The sequence below is a fragment of the Garra rufa genome, chromosome 10 (assembly GCF_049309525.1).
Source record: "Garra rufa chromosome 10, GarRuf1.0, whole genome shotgun sequence".
Taxonomy (NCBI): Eukaryota; Metazoa; Chordata; class Actinopteri; order Cypriniformes; family Cyprinidae; genus Garra; species Garra rufa.
This window is the reverse complement of record NC_133370.1, coordinates 11,021,451-11,047,900: the sequence shown is the minus strand read 5'-3', so window position 1 is coordinate 11,047,900 and position 26,450 is coordinate 11,021,451.

The window sequence follows — 26,450 nt, the reverse complement described above, 5'->3', positions numbered from 1 at the left end:
GCAATCAAACAGACGTTGGGGAACAGAAGTGCGGCTGGGAAATTGGGGGCAATGCCTAACCACTCAGAATGGATTTAAAGAGTGCCACTGCAAAGCAAAGGACTAATAAAATACCAATAGCCCTTGTTTTAGCAGCTGAGGTGTGAGAGAAGACACTACTGTAGGAGTGTAGAAATGCAGTTTGTGGGCGATATGAGCAAAAATTTGTATCTTGATGTTCTTTTTAATGGAAATGTGATTTAAAAATATGATACTGGAAAGATGACACTTTGTAGTCATGAATGTCAAATGAGCAATGAAACAGCTCTGTGAATGTATAAATAATGATCAAAAATACTGTTAAATCTATATCTGCTTGCCATCATTTTTTGCAAGCATGCAGTGAAGATTTTCTTTTTACTTGAGCATGTTTTTTTTTTATTCTGAAGCCTTTTTAGTAACACATTTTATTTGCATGTTAGCATGTTTTTTTATTCTGAATCTAAATTTGTATTTTATTTTTTAATTATTTAATTTGTATTCAAATGTTCATAAGCCTTTAATGCTGTAAAGTTAATCAAACTTAAGCATGATTAGCATGTTTTTTTAAATTCTAAACCCTATTTTTATTTTGTTTTATTTAGATGTTATGAGCCTTCAGTACTGAAAAATCTTGAGCATAATATTTATTTATTATCATTCTGAATGCATTTGATTTTATTTGTATTTTTATTATTTTGAATAAATTCTGAATCCTGTTTTTTTATTTAAATTTTTTTTTTGAGCCTTCGATGCTTGTAAGGTTGATAAAACTTAAACATGATGAGTTTTTTTATTATTATTATTCAGAATTTGTTTTTTTTATTTTTTTATTTTATAAGTTTTATTATATTATTTTATTTAGTTTTATTTTTTATCGAGATGTTCATGAGCCTTTGATGCTGTAAGGTTGATAAAACGTAAGTTAGTTTTATTTTGAGGTTTTATTTTATTTTATTTTATTTTATTTTTTATCCAGAGTTCATGAGCCTTCGATGCTGTAAGGTTGATAAACAACAGAAGTTATTTTTATTTTTAAGTTTTATTTTATTTTATTTATTTATTTTTATTTTATTTTATTTTTTATATAGGTGTTCATGAGCCTTCAATGCTGTAGGTTTGATAAAACGTAAGTTAGTTTAATTTTTGATTATTATTTTATTTTATTTATTGATTTTTATTTTATTTTGTTTTATTTTTTTATCTAGATGTTCATGAGCCTTCGATGCTGTAAGGTTGATAAAACGTAAGTTAGTTTTATTTTTAAGTTTTATTTTATTTTATTTATTGATTTTTATTTTATTTTATTTTTTATATAGGTGTTCATGAGCCTTCAATGCTGTAAGGTTGATAAAACGTAAGTTAGTTTAATTTTTGAGTTTTTTTATTTAATTTAATTTAATTTTATTTATATTTGATTTTGTTTTATCCAGATGGTCATGAACTTCCGTCGCTGTAAGGTGATACGTAAGTTAGTTTTATTTTTAAGTTTTATTTTATTTATTTATTTATTTATTTATATTTTATTTTTTATCCAGATTTTCATAAGCTTTCATTGCCTTAAGGTTGATCAAACTTTAGCAAACTTTTTTTTTTTTTTTTTTACGAATCCTATTTTTTATTTTAGTTTATTTTAACCACTGATTGATTTAATGAGTGCTTTCAGTGCAGAATTCGCTAGGCCGATTCGAAACCAGTAACTCCTAAAGTTATGAGTATTTTTGAATCATTCATGTAACCACGATTCAGCAGTGCAAAAAAACACTGGCATAAACCTCTTTTTAGTAATTTTCATGAAAATCTATGAATTAGACTCTAGAAATATAATACGTAGACTCTCTTTAGCAGCATTAATTTGATAAGACAGCGGCAGGCTGTCTTTATGTAACCTTTCATCACTAATGCAAACATCTTAATTACACCAGCATGTGTGTCTGTGGGTAAGATTTCCTTTTAGTACTTTTCTTTTTTCCCCTCACACTTGTTCTGCAGGCGACATGTATATGAAGAGCAGATGTTTGTCTATTAAAGGCCTGAGCACAAATACTAGTTTCTCTAATTCTCTTTCCCTCTCTATTATATCTCTGGCTTTTCTCTATTTTCAGCAATAACACAGAGCGGCAGAATTAATTAGGCTTGGCACGAAATGCTCCATTCCAATAAATCACTCCATTATCTCGCAGCGCTCCGTAAAAACAGCCTCTCATTTCCTGCGTGCGCGAGGCAAGGTCGCGTTTTAACCCTCGTTCTCTCGCTGGTTGTCTAAAGCTGTGTCTTTGTCGCCCAAAAGGGACAACTTCCTGTTCAAAAAGCGACCCCGCGTCCCTTAGCGGTTCACAAACCCTCTGGATGTAGTTTGACGCAGCCGCGGATGAAAATGCGGAAAGGTTGAATGGATTTATCATAGCGCTGTCGAGAGCAGGCTGATGATGGACGCCCGCGTCTCCAAAAAGGCTCCGTTTATAGCACCTGCGACCCATCACTGTGACAAGCGGGGCTTTTTGTGTGAAGATGGTGTGTGTACATACATTAAACGGGCCAGGTGCCGCCACTACCCCACCTGCAAAGCAATGAAAGAAAAGCGAGACCCGGCATATGAGAAGCGTAATAGATCATGCTCCGTTCAGACCGCTGGGACGGATGGGTATGATTTATAGATGCACCGCAAAATGGGTCAGGATGTATTTCTCTCTGGCTGTCCCAGTCCAAGAACCGGGGGCTTAAGAGCTTTGTCTTTCTTGGACGGCTGGACAAACATATTTAGCTGAAAAGCTTTTGCAGATGAGAGGCGTGCAGCTCCAGACGTTGAGTTTCGATGCTGGAGCTGCGAGGCTCAAGCGCAGGGGTGTCGAAGGGCTTAGACTCGGCTTTGAGATGAGTCCAGTCAGATGTTTATGCTGTTGTAGCTGTTGTTTTAGTCTTGTGTGCCTCTCCGAATGGTTGTGGTGGCTAATTCTTTCACTTGACGGTTTTCAAATGACCAAGACTTGCTAACTGATTAAGAGTAGTATTGTTGCTAACTTTTCATTTTTCAGAAGTGTGGGTTATAGGCAAGACTGCAAAAAATGCTTTTCTAGCTTAGATTTTTTTGTCTTGTTTCCAGCCAAAATATCTAAAAATTCTTAAATCAAAAAGGATTTTCTAGACAAGTAAAAATTATTTTCTTGTTTTCAGAAAAAACTAGTCAAAATTAAGTGAGTTTTTGCTTAGAACAAGCTAAATAATCTGCCAATGGGGTAAGAAAAAAAAATCTTATTTCAAACAGAACGATTATTTTTCTTACCCCATTGGCAGATTATTTTGCTTGTTTCAAGCAAAAATGCATTTAATTTTGACCTTTTTTTCTGAAAACTAGACAATTTTTACTCATCTAGAAAATTCTTCGCGATTTAAGAATTTTTAGATATTTTGGCTGGAAACAAGACAAAAAGTCTAAGCTAGAAAAGCATTTTTTTGCAGTGAATAATCAAGCAAGTTTGGATTATTCATTTCAGTCAGTGGAAATCAAATCACTGATTTATTTGTTCAGCACTCAGTAGTGTTAACAGACCCTAAGTGGTATTTTGCTTTTCATATGCCACTTAAATTTAATATTTTGTCTTATATTTATAAACTTTATTTTTTTATATATATTTAGATTTATATTTAGATATACTTCCTTATTTTTTATATTTATGTTATTGTTATTTTGTATTAAATGTTGTTGTTTACATTTGAATTTAAGTATATTTGAATTATATTTGAAATATAATGAAAAAATGAGTTCAAAATTCTGCCCCTATTGAATTTTTAATTTGTATTAATTGTTTTTTAATATCAGCCCCTATTTAACGGCACATTTTGTATGAAAATAATAATTAATTAATTATGTTTTTATATTTAGATGTTCAATTTAGACTTATATTTAGATTTTCTTATGTAGTCCTTATATTTGTATTATTTATTTATAGGTTATTAATATATTTTTCTTGCCACTTTAATTATCTTTTTTATTTTTAGATTTAAAATTAGACTTATTTAGATTGACTTATTTATTCCTTTTATTTATATTATTTATTTTGTATTTTATTTGTTTATATATATATATATTTTTTTTTTATTATATTTGAAATATAAATTTATTATATTATATTATATTATATTATATTATATTATATTATATTATATTATATTATATTATATTATATTATTTAAGTATCTGCTCCTATGTAATTGCCCATGCTATTTTTTAATTATATTTTTTTCTGCAACTTTAATTATATTTTTTTATATTTATGTTTAGACTTGTATTTAGATTTATTGATTTATTCCTTATATTTACATTATTGTTACTTTGTATTTAATTTGTTTACATTTTAATTTTTTTAAGAATATTTTAATTATATCTTAAATATATACAATTTTTATATCTATGTGTTTTTTTTATTCCGTTTTAATTTATATATATGTATGTGTGTGTGTAATGTATATATATATATATATATATATATATAAATTAAAAATTGACTTTTTTTCTATAATTACTGATAATACTGGTAGATGTAATCTTTAAAAAATACAAAAATGAATGTCAGTTTTTATACTTCACGTTATATTGTTCACTTTTAGCATTTACAGTACATTTAGCATTTAGTATTTTTTTTTTTTTTTTTTTTTTTTTTTTTTTACAACCAAATGAAGTGCTTTCCCCCCATATATGTGACCCTGGACCACAAAACCAGTCATAAGGTTAAATTTTACAAAACTGAGATGTATACATGATATGGAAGCTCAATAAATAAGCTTTCTATTGATATATGGTTTGTTAGGATAGGACATTATTTGGCCCGAGATACATCTATTTGAAAATCTGGAATCTGAGGTTGCAAAAAAATCTAAATACTGAGAAAATCACCTTTAAAGTTGTCCAAATTAAGTTCTTAACAATGCATATTACTAATCAAAAATTACATTTTGATATGTTTACAGTAGGAATTTTACAAAAAATCTTCATGGAACATGATCTTTACTTAATTTCCTAATGATTTTTGGCATAAAAGAAAAATCAATAATTTTGACCCATACAATGTATTTTTGGCTATTGCTACAAATATACCCCAGCGACTTAAGACTGGTTTTGTGGTCCAGGGTCACATATATGTATGTATGTGCTATAGGGCTGCAACGATTCGTCGACATTGTCGACAAAAATCGATAATAGAAATAGTCGACAATGAATTTCATTGTCGATGTTGTCGCCAGACATGTTTTCTCCGACCGAGTGAGGCATCTCTCTGCCGAGAGTCGCACATAGGCATTAGCTTCTATGCTGAGCGATAACATACAGAAACGGCGGCGTCCAATGCACTGAATGCAGCAGCTGCGCGTACCAAAACACGCCCGTTTCACACATACTCCGTCGGCAGTGCGTATTTTTTTTCCACACCCATGTTAACGGATTACAACGTTCACAATGTACGGACTGTAAACGCGTTCTGTGTGAGCGCAAAACGAGTCCGCTTCTGCACCGCATACGTAACGCACACGGACTGTAGACGCAATGCAGACTGAGTATGTGTGAAACAGGCATAAAGTTTGGGAGCATTTTAGCCTGCTACGGCGAATAAAAAGATTACCTGCATGGTTTGTAAAGCAGTCCTTGTGCATCACGGCAGCACCTCTGTGATGCACGAACATTTAAAGAGAAAGCACGTCGGAACAGAGTTTGGCTGGCCTCGGTAAGATTTAAATAACATGGAAGCCAATACGTTTTGTTTTGGATACATGTTTGTTTACGGTATTATTGCTGCTGATGTGCCTGCCCCTGGTTTACAGGAAGAAAATGTTTACTTGATTTTAATTTATTTTTTCTTATAAAACAAATGTGCCTGTCCTTTAAAAAGATTATAGAGTTTCTTAATTTATGCATTTATGTCTGTACTGACCGATTACTGTGCCTAAATAGTTTTAGACAGGGCATTTTTATTTACTTTTAGTATGAATTGGCCTATCAGCAGCAAAGTTCAATAAAATATGCATTTTTCATTGAAGTACCCCCTTCTTTCTTGTATTTACTATAATTTTCCACATAATTAAAGCAATCTCATGCAAAATTTGAGAAAAATTGAATAATTATCCGATTAGTCGACTAATCGTTTCAATAGTCGGTGACTAGTCGACTATTAAAATAGTCGTTAGTTGCAGCCCTAATGTGCTACATCAGCTTTAAAGGAATAGTTCCCCCAAAAAAGACAATTCTGTCCCCTTTAACTAGTTTTCTGCTATTAGCACTTGTCAGGCTGGAAGAACCAGCTAGACTGGCTTAAGTCCGTTAAGACCAGCAAACTAGTTTAGGCTGGTTTAAGCGGTTTTATCCTGGCAGGGGTATCAAACTATACTTCTAATTATGATTCGCTTGTATCTTGGCTGCAGTTTCACAGTAGCTTCCCCAACACAGAAACCCTCAGAAAATATGCACTAGAAACAGCGGATGGGGTTGGAAAGCGAGGGGTACGGTGTCTTGGGAGCAGGAAGTCAAGTGCGCTCACTGAAGCATGCTAACGCAGCCTGCTAAAATGTGCCTGTTCGAAGCAGGCTATTGTGCCTGCTGACGTCCTGCTGCTGCCAAGTCAACCCACACGCTTCTTCTTCAGAGTGACTCAGTAACCCTCATACAACATTTATGTAATACTCAAGCTTTCCTAGTCTTCTCTTCTACCTCCTACCCAGCGCCACAGGGGGACCCAGACGTCTCGCCCACCTTTTAGCTCCCTGTCTCTTCCCTTCGATAATGTGAATGCCTCACTCCTGCTGTGACGGACAACCTTAGCGCGAGAAACGATTATAGAGAAATATGTTCAGGGAAAGCCGATGTCAGCCGCTGTAGAACAAGATATTTCTGTCAAGGAAACGTGCAACAGGCGCTGAGGCCTGTTGACCGCATTTGATAATGTGGGTCAGATCCTATTAATGCTTCATGGCTTTTGCATTACGGGATGGCTAACTTTAGTATGCAGAAGGTCAAAACCTTGAGACTCATTCCCCATTGAGAAGCTGTAAGAGGAAGCGAACAACGCAGGTTTACCCTGGGACCTGCTGGAGTACTTTTTTTGCAAGCTCATTTGCAAGTAATATACATAAATTCATTGCTAAATACATGCATAAATACATATATGTATGCATAAATATTGTCATACTGAATGCATAAGGAGATCAGTAGTAATACAGTTTTTTAAGATTACTTGCATCTCAATTAATTGATTTGTCTATTAATTAATTTATTCATTTATTTATTCATTATTTTTTCATTTTTTAGACAGGCATGTGATTTCTAAATAATTATATAATTAATTCAATTAAATAAGTAATTAATTAATTAGGTTTTTTAGCTACAAATGGATCATACCACTATTTTTATTTATATATTTTCATTTTTATACACCTTTTATACACCAATTTATTAAAAAAAATATTTTCCTCTATTTTTATGTTTTATAGAGTTGGATATTTATTTATTTATTTATTTACTGCATTTTAAACACCCTTTAATAAGGAGGTTTGTTTATGTATGCATGTATTTATGTATTTATTTATTTAACTTTTTTATATTTTTATTTTTTATTTGTTACCCAGTTATCAGGCATTATTTTTCATAACAGTATTTTTCAAACTATTTAACTAATTTATTAAGTAGGTGGGCCCCATTGCTCCTCTACTTTTTATTTAAATTAAATTCATTTTTATTTTATTTTATGGCAATTTTGAGCATGAGCAGCATGTTTCTTTAACATTCTGAATGCATATTTTTTATATTTTTTTATACTAATTTGTTAACTAATTTATTAAGTAGGTGGGCCATTACTTATCTGCCTTATTAAACTTATTTTAATTTAATTTAATTTCAATTTTGAGCATGATGTGCATGTTTTTCATTATTCTGAATGCATTTATTTAATTTAATTTAATTATTTAATTTAATGTAATTTTATGTGTTATTTCATTTTCATTTTCATTTATTTCATATTTTGAGCATAATGAGCAGTTTCCTTTATTATACTGAATGCATTTTATTTTTTTATTTTTTCATTATTATTTTATTTAATTTTTAAGTTTATTTTAACATTTTTTTTTTAGATAGGTGGGCCCTATTGCTTATCTGCTTTATTTAACTTTTTATTTTATTTTTTATTTTATTATTTAATTTGATTTAAATTTTGAGCAGGATGAGCATGTTTTTATTATCATTCTGAATGCATTTATTTAATTAAATTTGATTATTTAATTTAATGTAATTTAATTTTATGTTTTATTTCATTTTCATTTATTTCATATTTTGAGCATCATGAGCATTTTTCTTTATTATTCTGAATGCATTTTATTATTTTATTTTATTTTCATTATTTTATTTAATTTTTAAAAGTTTATTTTAATACATTTATTAGGAAGGTGGGCCCTATTGCTTATCTGCCTTATCGAACATTTTATTTTATTTTTATTTTATTATTTTATTTTATTTTATATTTTATTTTTTTTCTTTATTATCATTCTGAATGCATTCAATTTAATTTAATTAATTTGTTTAATTTTCTTTAATTTTTAAAAGTTTATTTTAACTAATTTATTAGGTAGGTGGGCCCTACTTTTTATTTTATTTTATTATTTTCATTTTATTTAAATTTTGAGCATGACAAGCATGTTTCTTTTTTATCATTGTGAATGCATTTTTTATTTTATTTTATTTTTACAATTTTTTTAAGTAGGTGGGCCCTATTGCTTATCTGCCTTATTGAACTTTATTTTTTATTTTATTTTATTTCATGTCAATTTTGAGCATGATGAGCATGTTTTCTTAATATCATTCTGAATTAATTTATTTTATTTTATTTGCTGTTTCTTATTAGATCAAAAAGCATGTTTCTGCTTTTATTTTTGTAGGATTTTCCATTCTCACGGCTTTTGAGTAGGAAACATGGAAGTCTTTTCCTTTTATCAACATTAGAGCCCTAGAGTCTTACAGTCTGTTTATTTAAAATTTGTTATCGGCATCAGATCTACCAGTACATCGTCATCTTCCATCAACTGTAAGTGGAAGATGTCAAACAGGTTTTATTTAAATGAACAATATACCCAGTCAAGCGACATGGCAGTGTGTTTTAGATCGTATGATTGGTTTTCCTAAGGCTAGAGTGCTGGTTTAGTTGACAAATGGCTGACTCCAAAGCCAAACGTTTGGTCTTGCATGAGTCCATAAGTGGAAAACATAACAAACCAAAAGGGCAATGTAATCAGTCAGAGGTCAAGAGCCTGGTAGAGGGGAACGGTTTCTAGTCACAACAAAGCTACGAATTGCGCCGCTGTCACACTGAGAAAAACTGCGAAAACAGCTTCCCTCATTCTGATTTTTCCCACCAGGGCTCAAGAGCCTCACAGTAACAATTAGGCCGTCATAACATCTCCTGTCAAGAACAAAAATCTCCAGACTGCTCTGGGATACCAGATGGCTCAACTATTTTGTGTTTGGAGAACAAAGAAGTTCTGTAGTACGGCAAAACACAAACCAAGACAGAAACGAAGACACTGGCACACTGACAGTCCAGCCGGACAATTCAGACGGCAGATCGCTGTCTGCACACTTGCTGTACTTGGTGTGCATTTATATAACGTTTAGTGCTGTTTTAAAGGATTATTTCACTTCCAGAATAACATTTTCCTGATAATTTACTCACGCCAATGTCATCCAAGATGTTCATGTCTTTCTTTCTTCAGTTGAAAAGAAATGGAATGTTTTTCCTCAAAAACCTTCATTTCTTTTCGACCGAAAAAAGAAAGACATGAAGATCTTGGATGACATGGGGGTTGAGTAAATTATCAGAAAATTTTTATTCTGGAAGTGAACTAATCATTTCACTCTGATGCTTTATCTTTATTCAAAATGATTTTAATGGATTTTAAGTTTGGGCTTTCAAGCTTTCAAAAGAACAACCATTAAAGCACAAGAGTAATAAAATTGTATTGAAAATTGTAATGAAAATTTGCTGAAAATGTACTCTCTAATGCTATCCATCCTCTGCAGTGAATGGGTGCTGTCAGAATGAGAGTCCAAACAGGTGATTAAACATCACGAAAATCCACAAAGGATCCACCAGACCATCAGTTAACATCTTGTGAAGTAAAAAGCTGTGTTTGCAAAAAACAAACCCATCATTTAGGAGTTTTAACATTAAATCAAGAGTCTGTAATTTATAATAACATTTCCTCTCACATCAAAATCCACTGACGTATTTGTCTAAAACTGTTTTGGCTTGTAAACAGTGCTTAATCTCTGTATATTTTACTCTTGATTCCACTCAAAGATGACTTTTTCACAGAAACCAATATTATGTACAGTTGAGGTCAAAAGTTTTCAGAATCTGCAAAATGTTAATTATTTGTCCAAAATAAGAGGGGTCATAAATGCATATTTTTGTTTATTTAGTACTGACCTGAATGAGATATCTCATATATAGTCCACAATAGAAAATGATAGTTGTCCTGAAAAGTTAAACTGCCCGATGTTCTTCAGAAAAATCCTTCAGGTTTCACAAATTCTTTAGTTTTCCAGCATTTTTGTGTATTTGAACCCTTTCCAACAATGACTGTATGATTTTGAGATCCATCTTTTCACATTGAGGTCAACTGCGGGACTCATGAAACTATTACAAAAGGTTCAAATGCACACTGATGCTTCAGAGAGAAACACAATGCATTAAGAGCCAGGGGTGAAAACTTTTGACCAGAATGGAGATGTTTAGATTTTTCAAATTCTGCCTATATATCATATTTTCTTCATTTAGTACTGCATTTCAGAGGCTACAGTTACATGTTTCTGTAAATTCAAAACCTTTTTCACCCCCGGCTCTTAATGCGTCGTGTTTCCTTCTGAAGCATCAGTGAGCGTTTGAACCTTCTGTAATAGTTGCATATGAGTCCCTCAGTTGTCCTCAGTGTGAAAAGATGAGTCTCAAAATCATACAGTCATTGTTGGAAAGGGTTCAAATACACAAAAATGCCGGACAACCAAAGAATTTGTGGGACCTGAAGGATTTTTCTGAAGAACAGCAGGTAGTTTAACTGTTCAGGACAAACAAGGGACTCAAAAAATGGATTATTGTGATGTTTTAATTAGCTGTTTGGACTCTCATTCTGTTGGCACCCATTCGCTGCAGAGAACCCATTGGTGAGAAAGTGATGTAACTGAATTTCTCCAAATCTGTTCCGCTGAAGTAACTCATCTACATTTTAGATAGCCTGAGGGTGAGTACATTTTTGGGTGAACTAGTGCTTAAATGACTCATGTTTAAGCTTTCAAGCTCCAAAATAACAAAAAAGTACTCTCAAAGTAATCAAGTTGTATGAGTCACCCAATATTTCAAGTTAAACACAATTAAAATACAGTTTTGTAGAAGAAAATCAAAATCTAAAATTCGACTAACTTAATCCTGAAGTTTATTACGTTTCTAAAGAACATGATTTAACTGATTACCTCAATGTTTTTATTTGGTTTTAATTCAGTGTGCACTATATTACTTGTTTTCTGGCTGAATTTTAAGTTGCTTTACTGAAAATCTTCCTCCGCAGCTTCCAAATGTCATTTGAGTTCACGGGTAACTTGCCAATTCAGGATGCATTGCGCCAGGTGTTTAACACAACCAATTTCTTAAGAAATATGGATGAGAACTTGCTTGGTTTGCAGTTTGAGTACCACATAACTTGTTCTCTTATGTAATGCTCTGGACGGCTTGAGCTTCGAGACATCGAGATGGAGTGTACAAACACTTCTTCATCTCTTGGAAACTTGTTCGGCTGTTTTTAGGCGTTCACAGTGTTCTAGTGTTTTATTGGAGAAGCTTTAGTGAACCTTGTTGTCATCGCTCTCCTCTGGGGTTTTAGTTTAGCTGTGCAGTTGTGGGTAATGGAGTGGACTTGCGCGCAGTACTGGTTCGGCTATACACCCAATGATTCCAGTGGGCACAATAGCTAAAGGGATTACAACTCGAAAAGTGCTGCTGACAAAAGCTGAAAGCTGTTTTCTGTTTATGTTCTCCTCAAGTGAAAAAGGGACCCGGGTTATACTCTCCCAAGCCAATCTGTTGACTTACCCAGCCGTTGGGTATTTCACAGCAGGTTTGTCAAAAGCTCAGTTAGGGCCCCGACATAAATAAAGACCCAGAGGTTCTCTTTCTCTCTTTCTCGCTCTTTCCCTATAGGTCATTTTCCCATTGGCTTATCATTTTTCACAGTGTTCAGCAGTAAACCTCACCAAACCGTGTATATGAAATGGAATTACTTTTCAGACATTAATTTTGAATTACCTGGCATTGTGTTTCTGGAGGCACGCTATTAAATTGACAGGTTTAGATAGACCTTTACAAAATTGCATCGTTATTTGTCCCATGGTAATACTGTGGTATAGTGATGGCTTTTCAAGAGCAGGAAAACACAGATGTCACCTATTAATTGGATTTATTAATACTAACTAAAATGTGTTTAAGCACATACAAAGAGTCATTTATTTATCTATCTATTCATTTATTATGTAATTAATTGATTTCTTTTTTATTTATTTGTTTTGACTGGTTTGTTTCCTATTTTTTTATTTTATTTTTGATGAAATGCTGAACCACACACCAAGAGTCATCGCTTATTTACTTCCTTGTAACTTTTTTGTTAAAATATTGAAACATACCAAGAGTGATATTATTTATTTAAAGAACTTTTATATATTTACTTAATTTATTTATTACTGACATATTTTATTTTATTATTTTAGAAATACTGAACCACATACCAAGAGTCATATAACTTACTTGTAGCTTTTGTTTTTTGTTAAAATATTGAAGCATACCAAGTCATATTATTTATTTATTTAAAATGTATATATTTATTTAATTACTTTAATTATTAGTGACTTATTTTATTTTATTTTAGAAATACTGAACCACATAACAAGTCATGTAACTTTTACTTGTAACTTCTATATTTTTGTTGAAATATTTTAACATTCCAAGAGTAATATTATTTATTTATTTATTTAACGTTTATATAGTTACTTTATTTATTACTGATTTATTTTTATTTTTTTTAGAAATACTGAACCACATATCAAAAGTCATATAACTTACTTGTAGCTTTTATACTTTTTTTGTAAAATATTGAAACATACCAAGAGTGATATTATTTAATTAACTTTTATAAATTTACTTAATTTATTTGTTTATTTATTTATTACTTTTTTATTTTTATATTTTAGAAATACTGAACCACATACCAAGAGTCATATAACTTACTTGTAGCTTTTATATTTTTTATGTTAAAATTGAAACATACCAAGAGTCATATTTATTTATTTAACTTTTATATATTTATTTATTTATTACTGATTCATTTGATTTTAGAAATATTGAACCATATACCAAGAGTCATATAACTTGTAGCATTAAAATATTGAAACATACCGAGAGTAATATTATTTATTTATTTAACTTTTATATATTTACTTGATTTATTTATTTTATTTTTGGAAATACTGAGCCACATACCAAGAGTCATATAACTTGCTCGCACGTTTTATATTTTTATGTTAAAATATTGAAACATATCAAAAGTAATATTATTTATTTATTTATTTAACTTTTATATATTAACATATTAATTAGTTTTCGTATTTAAGTTCTTGTGAATATTTATGGTAGTCTACTCAAAAATAGGAAATATATATACTAAAATGTTTAAGCACATACAAATAGTCATTTATTTATTTATTTAATAAGTAAGTTAAATTAATTTATTTTTGACTTTTTTTATTTATTTTTTTTATTTTAAATACTAAATCACATACCAAGTCATATCTTATTAACTTGTAACTTTTATATTTTTTGTTAAGTTATTGAAACATACCAAGAGTGATATTATTTTATTTAACATTTATATATTACTTACTAATCTTTAATATTAATTTAGTTTGCTTATTCAAGGTCTTTTTTATGGTAGTGGTAGTTATTTAAATAAATAAAATAAAATGTATGTTGCATTATTGTATAATTATTGAACTTTTGTTGATCCATTTTTTTGTTTTGAGGCTTTTTTATTTATTTATTAAACATAGCCACTGCAATGTTAAATACTACTGGATTTTGTACAGCCTTATGTATAATCTATGACATGATCTGTTATTTGATCGTTTTGTTAGCCTTGCCCTGTGGATGCTGGATTCAACCCTGAATGGTCTCTACTCAATAAATCACTTCCACAAGGTCAGTGCTAGTTGTGCTAATGGCAAATGTTAAAATAACTCTCAGATCAAAGTGTAGCTGCCTTGAGTGTGAAGTAGCTGTTTTGTAAATATACCATACCTTTTTATTCTTTCCACTGTACTCTGTCTCATTTCTCTTTAATTTGTCCTTACGTCCTCATGTCTTTCTTACTGAGCAGGTCTGCTTGACATGTTCCTATATTCAGACGCCACAGATTTGGGGCCGAAGGTGAACTCTGGTAAAATGTAGAGGCAGACAGCGAATTTCAAACCTATTTTACTCGCGGCAGAGCCGTCACAGAGAGATCCCTGAATACAGATGAGTCTCTCCTTCTCTGTCTGTTTCTCTCTCTGTCTCTGTCACACTTTCTCTCCGCTTCTGTCATGTTCTCTGCCACTCGGTCTCTAATCCAAAGCCCCTTATATAAAGATGGATAAAAGATTTATGAGATTGAGAATTTCAAAGAAGCAGCTAATTACCATTATCTTTCATCATAGCTTTCATAAGTTTTCATGCATTTGGCAGATACTGTTATCCAAACTTTTATTATTATTATTATTATTATTATCTGGATGTTCATAAAGCAATAATTTCCTAATAATAATAATAATAATAATAATAGTTGCTTTATTGTTTTAGGTTATGCATACAATAAGTTTTTATTTAATTTAAATTGTTTATTTAAATTTTTATTATTTTTCTGGTTTAATTAGGGGTAGAACTGATCGGCCTGTTCTTAAAGTTTAAGAATAGTGATTTGTTTTTTTGGTTTGTTTTTTTAAATAAATTATATCAATAATTTCCTATTAATAATAATAATAATAGTTGCTTTATTGCTTTAGGTTATGCATAAAATAAGTTTTTATTTAATTAAATTTTTTTATTTAAATTTTTATTATTTTTCTAGTTTAATTAAGGGTAGAATTAATCGGCCTGTTCCTAAAGTTTAAAAATAGTGATCAATAATTTCCTAATAATAATAGTTGCTTTATTGTTTTAGGTTATGCATAAAATAAGTTTTTATTTAATTTAATTTTTTTATTTAAATTTTTATTATTTTTCTAGTTTAATTAAGGGTAGAATTAATCGGCCTGTTCCTAAAGTTTAAAAATAGTAATCAATAATTTCCTAATAATAATAGTTGCTTTATTGTTTTAGGTTATGCATAAAAATAAGTTTTTATTTAATTTAATTTTTTTAATTTAATTTTATTATTTTTCTAGTTTAATTAGGGGTAGAATTAGTCAGCCTGTTCCTAAAGTTTAAGAATAGTTATTTGTTTTGTTTTTTGTTTGTTTTTTAAATAAATTATATCAATGATTTCCTAATAATAATAATAATAATAATAATAATAATAATAATAATAGTTGCTTTATTGTTTTAGGTTATGCTTAAAATAAGTTTTATTTAATTTTTTTAATTTAATTTTATTATTTCTTTTGTTCCTAAAGTTTAAGAATAGTGATTTGTTTTTTGGTTTGTTTTTTAAATAAATTATATCAATAATTTCCTAATAATGATAATAATAATAGTTGCTTTATTGTTTTAGGTTATGCATAAAATAAGTTTTTATTTAATTTAAATTTTTTTATTTAAATTTGAATTATTTTTCTAGTTTAATTAGGGGTAGAATTAGTCAGACTGTTCGTTTAAATTTTTTTTTTTAATTGTTTTTTTAATAAATTATATCAATAATTTCATAATAATAATAATAGTTGCTTTATTGTTTTAAGTTAGTATGCATAAAATAAGTTTTTATTTAATTTAATTTAATTTTTTTAATTTACATTTTTATTATTTTTCTCCTTTAATTAGGGGTAGAATTAATTATATTAATTATATACTTATTTTATTTTTTATTTTTATTATAGCAATATTTCCACTTAGGTTTGAAATTCATATCCAGTGTGCGGCATTAAGAGGATAATAGTATCGTATAGTATGCATGCAAAATATGATTATATTGGTGATTCATGTTGACATTTTGTTTTTCGTCTTTTTGAGTGGCGGAAGTGGGTTTTTGAGTATAGAAAGTGGTGCCATCAAAACAATTATGCTCATATTCTGCTCCACTCCACATAAATGAACACAATTTCTGCAACTTTTCTGAGAGGATCCTTGACGGTAAAGAACAACATGTTTAACCTTTAAGGAACATTGCATTGCTTTGAGTCTCTTTTATAGCTCAAGAGACTTACGTTGCCAGGTTTTCAGTATCAGCTATGTCTCAGATGTTTCTCCTAAAATGGTTGGGAAGACTACAAATGCCAATGAGACATTTTGACATGGTTGTAGTATAATGGCGTATATGTAGCATAGCTTACATCTAAGCTTTGTAGAATTTGAAGAGAAGTAAAGCCATATTTGAGTGATCTGATTGCAGATCATGGCAATCTAAACAGAGTTTGAGATACTCCTGAGATTTTTTTGTGAAACTCTATAGAGTGTTTTTGCGACATGCCATTAATCGGTCATATTGGTGGCACTCAACTTAAACAACGCCACTGGACCGAGCAAAAACCTTGAATATTTTGCTAATTATTGCTCCTGAAAATGATCAATTGTTGTCATGTTTTGGGCTTTACTAATCCATCGGACCGGAGAAAACATTTAGAGTACTAGACTGCCAAAAGTTATAACAAATCTAAGAAAATTAAAAACTGTCTGAGGAACAAAAGGCGTTTGTGGTTGGCCAAACTTAACCAGGATTTCCAGGGCAAGAATCTTGACAACATTTGTGTTTGTTCTTATCATTTTCAGTCAGGTAGGTGAAATTTTAGGCGAATATTTTAATTAATACTGATTGTACATCAAAATATTGCACTCGTTCCTGCTTACTAAGTCCTTCTCTGTAGGATTTAGCAGCTTGTACAATTTCTTTCAGTGCTTTAGACAGCATAAATTAGCATAACAATGTATTCAGTAGTACATTAACCAAGCAATCCATTCTGTTGTTTACTTCCGAGTGTCTCCAATATGGCCACGCATTCAGGTAACTGACCAAATCGTGACGAATCGAAAAAACTGTTAATTTGGAATTCTTCAGCTTTTAAGAAAGACCCTAAGATACTGGTGGTTTCTTCGGTACCTTTTGCTCACCAAGCCTGCATTTATTTGATCCAAAGTACAGCAAAAACAGTAAAATTTTGAAATATTTTTAGTATTTAAAATAACTGCTTTCTATTTGAATATATTTTAAAATGTAATTTATTCCTTTGATCAAAGCGAAATTTCATTAAAACATCATTACTCCAGTCTTCAGTGTCACATGATTCTTCAGAAATCATTCTAATATGCTGATTTGCTGTTCAGGAAACATTTATTATTATTTTTATCAATATTTAAAATAGTACATTTCAGGATTCTTATATATTAAAATTTGTGTGTATATATATATATAATTTTTTTGAGAAAGAAATTATAGAAATTAATACTTTTATGGATACAAGGATACATCAAAAGTGTTGATAAAGTCATTTATAATGTTAAAACAATTCTGTTTCAGATAAATGCTGTTCTTCTGAACTTTCTATTCATCAAAGAAACCTGAAAAAATTGTATTATTATTTTCAACATACTACTACTACTACTACTACTAATAATAATAATAATTTTTGAGCCGTAAATCAGAATATTAGAATGATTTCTGAAGGATCACGTGAGTAATGAGGCTAAAAAATCAGCATTGAAGTCACAGAAATAAATTACATTTTAAAATATATTCAAATAGGAAATGGTTATTTTAAATAGTAAAAAAAAAAAAAATCACTTTTTTTTTTTTTTTGCTATACTCTGGATCAAATAAATGAATGCTTGGTGAGCTGAAGAGACTTCTTAAAACAACATTAAAAGTCTTACTGTTCAATAACTTTTGACTGGTATATATATATCAAAGTAAAAAAAAAAAAATACTGCCCAAATGGTGATTCTGTTGCCAAGGTATTGTTAGCTCTTGTCTGAATCTCTAGAGAAGATGCATACAAGATTACTCTTACACTTTCTGAAAAAAAAAGGTACAAAAGCTGTCCAGTACCTTTTGAAAAGACACTAAAATGAACCATTTAGGTATTAATATGTACACTTTAGATACAAATATATACCTTTAAGGTACTAAAATGCTCCTTTTAGGGGTAAATAAGGTACAAACATGTACCTTTTAAAATGGTACAGTCCCAATGACAGTGTACGAAAGAACATCTGACGAGACATTTCCATCTGAGAAAGAAACCGAGATCTGTGACTTTTCATTTCTAGTTTTGTCATTGTAGAATCTTGTGAAATTACATTTTCATAAAAAAAGTAATAAAAAAAGACAGATTAAAGTCTGCGAGATCAAATGATCCTTTTGGAATGCAGTAAACTACCCCGTGGCTTGTGTTATTTAATATCAGTTAACAATTCCTGGTGTGCTAAACTGTCACACGGTGTTAATTATGTGCTGTTTTAACCTTTTGTGGAATTCTGATACATCCGGACACGTAATTACATTTGGCACATTGCGCGGCCCGTTCCGGATTTGTATTTGGCTGCCATATCCAATATATTTTAAACACCTGCATTAATGAAAACAAACAGATCAGGTATTTATTGACATGGTAATAAAGGGAGGGTTAGCATTTCCTGAGAGAGAAACGGAGAGGGAGAGAGGGAGAAATAATTGTTTATTGATCTATCCTCTGCATTTAGGGAGTGCATTAAACCCGAGGACAGATTGCTGGTGTCTGTCAGAGACGAGCACAGGGAGGGAGGGAGGGAGGGAGGGAGGGAGGGTGAGGAGCAAATGTTCTGCAGATATTGCATGAAGGAGAGTGAGAATCGATGAATGCGATGTGCTGCGAGCGTCAGATTCCCAATGTGAGGGCGGGGGTTGAGCTATACAGCCATTCGCACATATTTGCTGGATGACTCATATTTTTACTTAAAGAATCTTCAGGGATGATTTGAATGTGTACCATGGCAGGACACAAATTCCCATAAACAAGGGTGAATAATGCAATTGCACGCAATTTTCTGTGTGATCATGACTTGTAGGATAAAATGATCACAGAATAGATCTCTATAATGTGCACATGTTGTAGCAATGAGAGTAAATAAAGTAAATAAAGATTAGATGGAGACTTGCTTGGAATCAATGTGAAAAGGAGTTTGCAATACATTTTATTTGTGGTTTATGCTGCATTTGAGTGGAAAAGGATATTCAATTGGAAAAAAAAGGGTGAGAAGACAAAAGAAATGTTTCAGAAATACTTGCAGTTAGCGTTTTTAATTCTAATTATTTACACTACAGGGCCGTTGAATGCTTGAATCTGATTGGCTGACGAGCATTCTAGAGGTGTGCATTATTTTCAGGGAAACGCACGGCGAACGTACTGTAGTTCCAGGCAGCTTTTGACTGCAGTACATGTCTGTATGACTTCGCCACACGATTTCCGATATTTCAAAGGTCCTTACAGCCCAAAACAGCAAAATAACCAAAACCCACAATGACACAGGCCAAACTAATAAATACAGTAAACAACAGGATAAAAACGACGTTTTTTCCACAATATTACGTTTTATTATCTACGGAAAGCACAAACTCTAGTTCTCTCGCTCTCTCTCAATCACAGACGCACACACATACAGTTAGCACTCGCGTTAGCATTCGCGCTAATGTTGTTAGCGCTGCTCTGACCATGAACAACTTAAAAACTACATGTCAAGGCAAGATTATTTATACAGCGCTTTTTACAATACAAGTTGTGTCAAAGCAACCTTACAGTTTTAAAATAATAAAGTAAAATGTAAATAATAATGCAACTAGGGCTGGGTAAAAAATATTGATTCTCCGATTTTAATCGATCTTCAATTTAACGCAACGATAACGTGATCAAAAATGATTAGGCTGTAGTTAAGAACTGTTAGTTTTATGGACAGTTAGAAGGATTTGTATTATGATTGGCCTGTTTTGAATTTAGAAAAATGTTTTATTTCTTAAACATGTTTGAAGTTCTTAATAGATTTCACTGTTGCACATTTACAGTCTTTTTATTTTTTTACAGTAATGTGCATTTTGCAGTTTGTTTACATGGTGTACAATGGATGCACATATTTATGACTTCTTGTTACAGTGTTCATTTCAAATAAAAGTTGTTTAAAATTAATAACTGTGTGCACCCTATTATTTATGTAGATGTGTATTTCAGTAATAAACTTAAGTAGGAGAGTTTCAGTTACCAGCATTTATATCAAAATATGGATCCCATGTCTGCAAAACTATTTTAAATGAAATATTGATAGCTAATCGATATCGAATCGAATCGAAATTGAAATCGAATCGAATCGAAACCATAAAAATAAGAATCGAATCGAATCGCCGAATTGGTCACAATACCCAGCCCTAATTGCAACAAAGTCAAATTGGGGAGGACTCATCTGGTTCCCATGGCCTTGTGCCGGTGGCCGTTTAGGGTAGGAGTTCTTTCTTGATGATCTGTCTCTGGGGCTCATCTAGTTGACACGGTATCCGCTGACATTCGGCTGTAGGTGTTGATCCACCATCTGCTCTTGGTTTGGACTAGATCCGGGGGACTGCAGTGACCATCTGATCTGGATACGGACTGGATCTGGTGGCTATGGTGACCTGGGAATAAGAAACAAACAGACTAATATTAATGTAGATGCAAGAGTTCCAAGTTGCCACAAAATCAGATTGGAGAGGACTCATCTGGTTTTCGCTGTCAAGGGTCAATGGCCGTCTAGGTGATGAGGTCTTCACTGATGATCTGTCTTTGGGGCTCATCTAGTTGATGTGGTCTCTGCTGACATTCAGGGCTGTAGAGGATATCTCTGGGTGCTGATGGGCACGGACTAGATCCGGGAGACTGCAGTGACCGTCTGATCTGGATGCAGGTGGCTACGGTGATCTTGGAATATGAAGGAAAGATACTAATATTAGCGTAGATGCCATTCTTCATCTACATAACAGTTCTCACAAGCGAGGTAACAACGGTGTGGTCTTGAAGAAAATGGACTTAAAAGTTTAACTGTTAGTAGAGACGATGCTGCCAGTCACCTTTGAGAGACACACAGACTTGAGAGAGGTATTTCATGCACTTAATATCTTTCTCCCTCTCTCTCTCTCTGTCTGCTTGTCTGTCAGTCTGTCTAAACTTCATTATTAACTGCATTAGTTTGCTATCAACGGCTCAAGCGTCATTACTAGGTCTAAAATTACGTTTTGGAACTAGCAACGAAGCTGTTGGATGAGCTGCGTAAGAAATTAATCCTACTCACAATAGCGTTTTAAGGATAAAAACCGGACGAATGTCTTGCGATATATAATTTGACCGATGTCTTGAGGTGTGGTAACTGTAGTATAAGCGGAATAATTGACTTCGGGTGACCGTTACACCTCGGGTGTGCATTATTTTCTAAGAATTCAACGGCCTGTCGTCAATTATTCCTTAAATAAATGGGTATAAATATACATTAATAATACAAAAAAATACAGTCAAATAAATAGGGTCCATTTTATTTCATCTTAACATTAAATATAAAAAGTGTTATTTCAGTTTCATTGAGAAATATATTATATTAAAGTTTTTATTAATATTTTGAATCCATTTTTAATATTTGCAGATTTTTCATTTTAGTTTTTCTTAATTTTCAAAGTTTTTATTAACGTTTAAATTATTTTAGTACATCAAGTTCAACTTATTTAATTAATTACCTTATTTAACTAATTATTTTTATTTTTGTTACAGCTAGTAAAATTTTTTTAAAAATTTAGACAAAAAAAACTTAAAACATGGCAAAATTACTAAAACTTTAACCAAAATAAAAAATTTAATTAGGAATCCATTTTTTTATAGTTTCTTTTTTCTTTTTCATTATACTTAGTTGTAGTAATTTTAGTTAGTAATTTAATGTTTTTTTTTTTATAATTTAATGTTTTTTTTATTTCAGTTTAAATTATTTTAGTACATAAAGGTAAACTATATATATATATCATATTATATAATTTTAGCAAGTAAAATAAATAAACATTTATACAATAAATATGTACAAATTATTAAAAGAAATCGTTTTTAATACTTTTTTATTTTCTGTTTACTTTTAGTAAAAAAAGTTTTAGTAAAATCTTTGATATTTTCTTTTTTTTTAAATTAATTTTAATTTTAAGTTTTTAAGTTATTTCAGTTTATTTTAGTACATCAAGTTAAAATTTAATGGGAAATGTTGTTATTTTTTATATATATAAACTTGAACTAAAAAAAAATAAAATCTGAAAATATACAAAAAATATAAAATATAATATATAAAAATCGTTTTATAACTTGAATTGTCTTGTTTTGTGTCCTTGTTTGTGTTCCATATGGTATTTTACCATAAACACATAACATTTTTGTTTAAAGACTTATTTTATGCCTTTACAATTTAACTCTGTTCTAGTCCTGTCTAATTAGGCTCTAAAGCTGTGAAAGAGCAATTACATTATCCTCCGTATCACACTTACACAAAATATATGACGAAACACTAGTTTATTGAACGTTTCTAGACTCTACATTTAGTTTTTCCTTCTTTTATCAAATGAGATAAAGGCTCCAGTCTGCAGCACAGTCCTCAGAGACTTTAAATCCAAGTCAGACTTCATTTGACTTCATTTGATTGACCCTCTAACCACATGACAGGAGCTGTCTATCTGCCTCAAACATTCAATCCCGTCCCTCACACCTCTCTCCCAGCGGCTCTCTCCCCTTTATCACTTCCTTTTCTTTTTGTCTGTTAGTTACTCGAGTTGCATTCTGAATGACTGCTGTCCAGGCCTTTTTGGAGCGCTGTGACAGCTCCCTCGTGGCCCAGAAGTGCGAACGGACCTGATAGGAGAGTTTTATTGTAAACGGGCAGCTCTGGGTCTGCCTGTCATTGTTCCGATAGCCGTGCACCCTGGAAGGGACAGTCGGTTTATTCATTCTCTCCCGTTTCTGATGCAGTGTGGGGTTTGTATTCCCAGACGTGGCTGGATCTCACTGAAATGTGAGAGCGCTGGGTTTTGGACAGGTCAGCGCTGAGATCAAATAGAGGTCTGTAATAAAAGACTTATGAGAATTAAAAAAAGAATAACTACTTGTATGTCTAATCATAGCGTTTGGCTGATTTGAAGCACCGCAATAGCATTAGTATCAGGTTTCCATAATCGCATAGATTTCCACTAGTCCAGGCTTGTTAGTGCTGCTTTTTATATATAAGAGATTTTTATTTTCCAAATCAACTGATATTAGTTATATTAATTAATTTACATATTGCTGGTTTTTCAGTTAAATTTTAGCTATATTTATTTATTTATTTACAAAAAAGGATCAAAATGCATATTGCCTTTTTTATTTTATTTACATTTTAGCATTATTTATTTATTTGCAAAAAAGGTTTAAAATGCATAATGCTGTTTTTATTTATTTACATTTTAGCATATTTATTTGCAAAAAAGGGTAAAACTGCATAAAGCTGTTTTATTTTTACATTTTAGCCATATTTATTTATTTGCAAAAAAATAAAATAAAAATGCATATTGTCTTTTTTATTTTATTTACATTTTTGCTTCATTTATTTGCAAAAAAGGATCAAAATGCATAATGCTGTTTTTTTTTTACATTTTATCCATATTTATTTATTAGAAAAAAGGATCAAAATGCATATTGCTGTTTTTATTTTATTTAAATTTTAACATATTTATTTATTTGCAAAAAAGGATCAGAATGCATATTGCTGTTTTTATTTTATTTACATTTTAGCATATTTATTTATTTGCAAAGAAGGATCAAAATGCATATTGCCTTCTTATTTTATTTACATTTTAGCTATATTTATTTATTTACAAAAAAGGATAAAAATTCAAATTTACAAAAATGATCAAATGCATATTGCTGTTTTTATTTTCATTTTATTTTCATTTTAGCCCTATTTATTTATTTATTTATTTACAAAAAAGGATCAAAATGCATATTCCTGTTTTTTTTATTTGCATTTTAGCATATTTATTTATTTACAAAAAAGGACAAAAATCATATTGCTGTTTTATTGGCATTATAGCCATATTTAATTATTTAGTTATTTTTAAAAAAGGATGCTGCTTTATTTTATTTACATTTTAGCTTACAGTTTTTTTTTTTTTTTTACATTTTATCATTATTTATTTATTGATTTATGGGCATAAAAGGATCAAAATGCGAGTTATATTTTGGCCGTATTTATTTAGTTATTTATTTATTTGCAAAAAAAGGGTTCAAAATGCATATTGTTGTTGTTGTTTTTTTTGCTTTTTTTACATTTTTAAATTACATTTTAGCCATATTTATTTATTCATTCATTCATTCATTCATTCATTTACCTGCTTGCTTTCTTATTCACTGGATTATCGATGTTTCATCTTTGTACTTAATTTGTAACCTTTGCTGGCTGATAAAAGAACTGTCACAAGAACAGATAAGTAATTGTCTCCTAGAAATGGTAACATGGCGTTGGATTTACATTTTGTTCTGGTTTAACAGAACATTAGGGGTGGCGGGCAGGTTTCTACTGGCACTTGAACTAAAACAGGCCTTGTTTTGAATCCCTAATGAGCATTAACGGCCTGACAGATGTGGCCCAGATGTAAGAGCGAGAGGCCAGTGAGATGGCGGATGGGATTGTTAACTGTATTCGCCGGGTTTGGGCTCATCTTCAGATTAGCAAGGCCAGGTGTTGGCTTACCCAGTCCCCAGGGGTCTTCCATGACACGCCAGGATGGCCTTTGCAAATGCCAGAACAGAAAAAAGAAGGATATGACTGGCTCCACTGAGGCTAATTACCTCCACATGAGTATTCATGAGAATCTGTGGGGTTTTTTTATCGGCCGTTTTTTTCTTTTTAAACTTCCATGTTATCGGTTCATTTCCCAAGGCACATTTGAGAAGGTTAACGTTTTGGATGAAGTCCACCAACTGGTTGTGAGTGGGATTTCGTGCCAGCGTCGGAAGAAAGAGGTCCGATCTGAGAAACGTAGGTCCACCTGAACCTGGAGAAAATCATATTGGCAGGAAACGTAGCGTTGGCATCTGTTGAGTTCTGGAAGGGTGACAAGATTTGATCAACATTTCAGCCAGATCTTACAAAGTTTGGGGTTTCATCAAGTCCCCCCCCCCCCCCAGTGAAGGAATAGCTCATGCATATTCTAATGTATGTTGTTGTTGGCAGGAAACATATTTGGTTGGAAACGTCCGTAGAGATGAAGGCAGACGTATTTAGTAGACAAGATGGTTTGGTAGGATGTCCCGTTGGAGTTAAAACTCCCTGGCAAAATGGAGGCCCTTCCTAAGGTCAGCTAGAAAGGGAATTTGTTTATATGTGAATTCTGAACTTCCTGTTGGAGAAAATTCTCACAGATCTACACTAAATTGCACAGTTGAAAATTTCAGGCCATGCATTGTATTTGCTAATTGCTGTCTGTGGCATGCAGTTCAGCATGCTGGTAATTGAAATGTCTTCTCTGGCATGCTCTGTCTGATTTAAAGGATTACAGTACACTGGTGTGCCAGTCCCTCAGCTGTTTTCTGCCCAGTGAAAAATGCCATTCGCTTTGACTGTTTAATCAGATTTGGCCTAATCTGTTCCGCAGAAAATGAGGGCGTCTAACAGCGAAGCCGGTTGCTTTTGTTGCAGACCCAATCGTTTTTGCCCCAGAATTCCCCTCAGTGTCGTCAGGGCCAACAGATATGGACCATCTCCGAACAGCTTTCCTGCTCTGCGGTGAGCCGGCCGCTGCCAAGACCGCGTCACGCTAAGCCAGAGAGTTATCACCTCCAAACATCCTCGCACATTCATCAGCCCTCCGTTATCAGAGATCTGTTTCTTCCTCAGCCGAACACAAGCCTCTCTGGACTGCTCCTGGTGACTGCCGGAGTATTTTTAACCCTTGTGTTCTGCATGGAGAATATATAGAGTTGAGGTCAAAAGTTTACACCCCCCTTTCAGAATCTGCAAAATGGTAATTATTTTCGCAAAATAAGAGGGATCGTATAAAATGCATGTTATTGTTTATTTAGTACTGACCTGAATAAGATATTTCACATAAAAGATGTTTACATATAGTCCACATTTTTATGGAAAATTCAACTATTTTGATACTGTGTTCTTATGGAAATA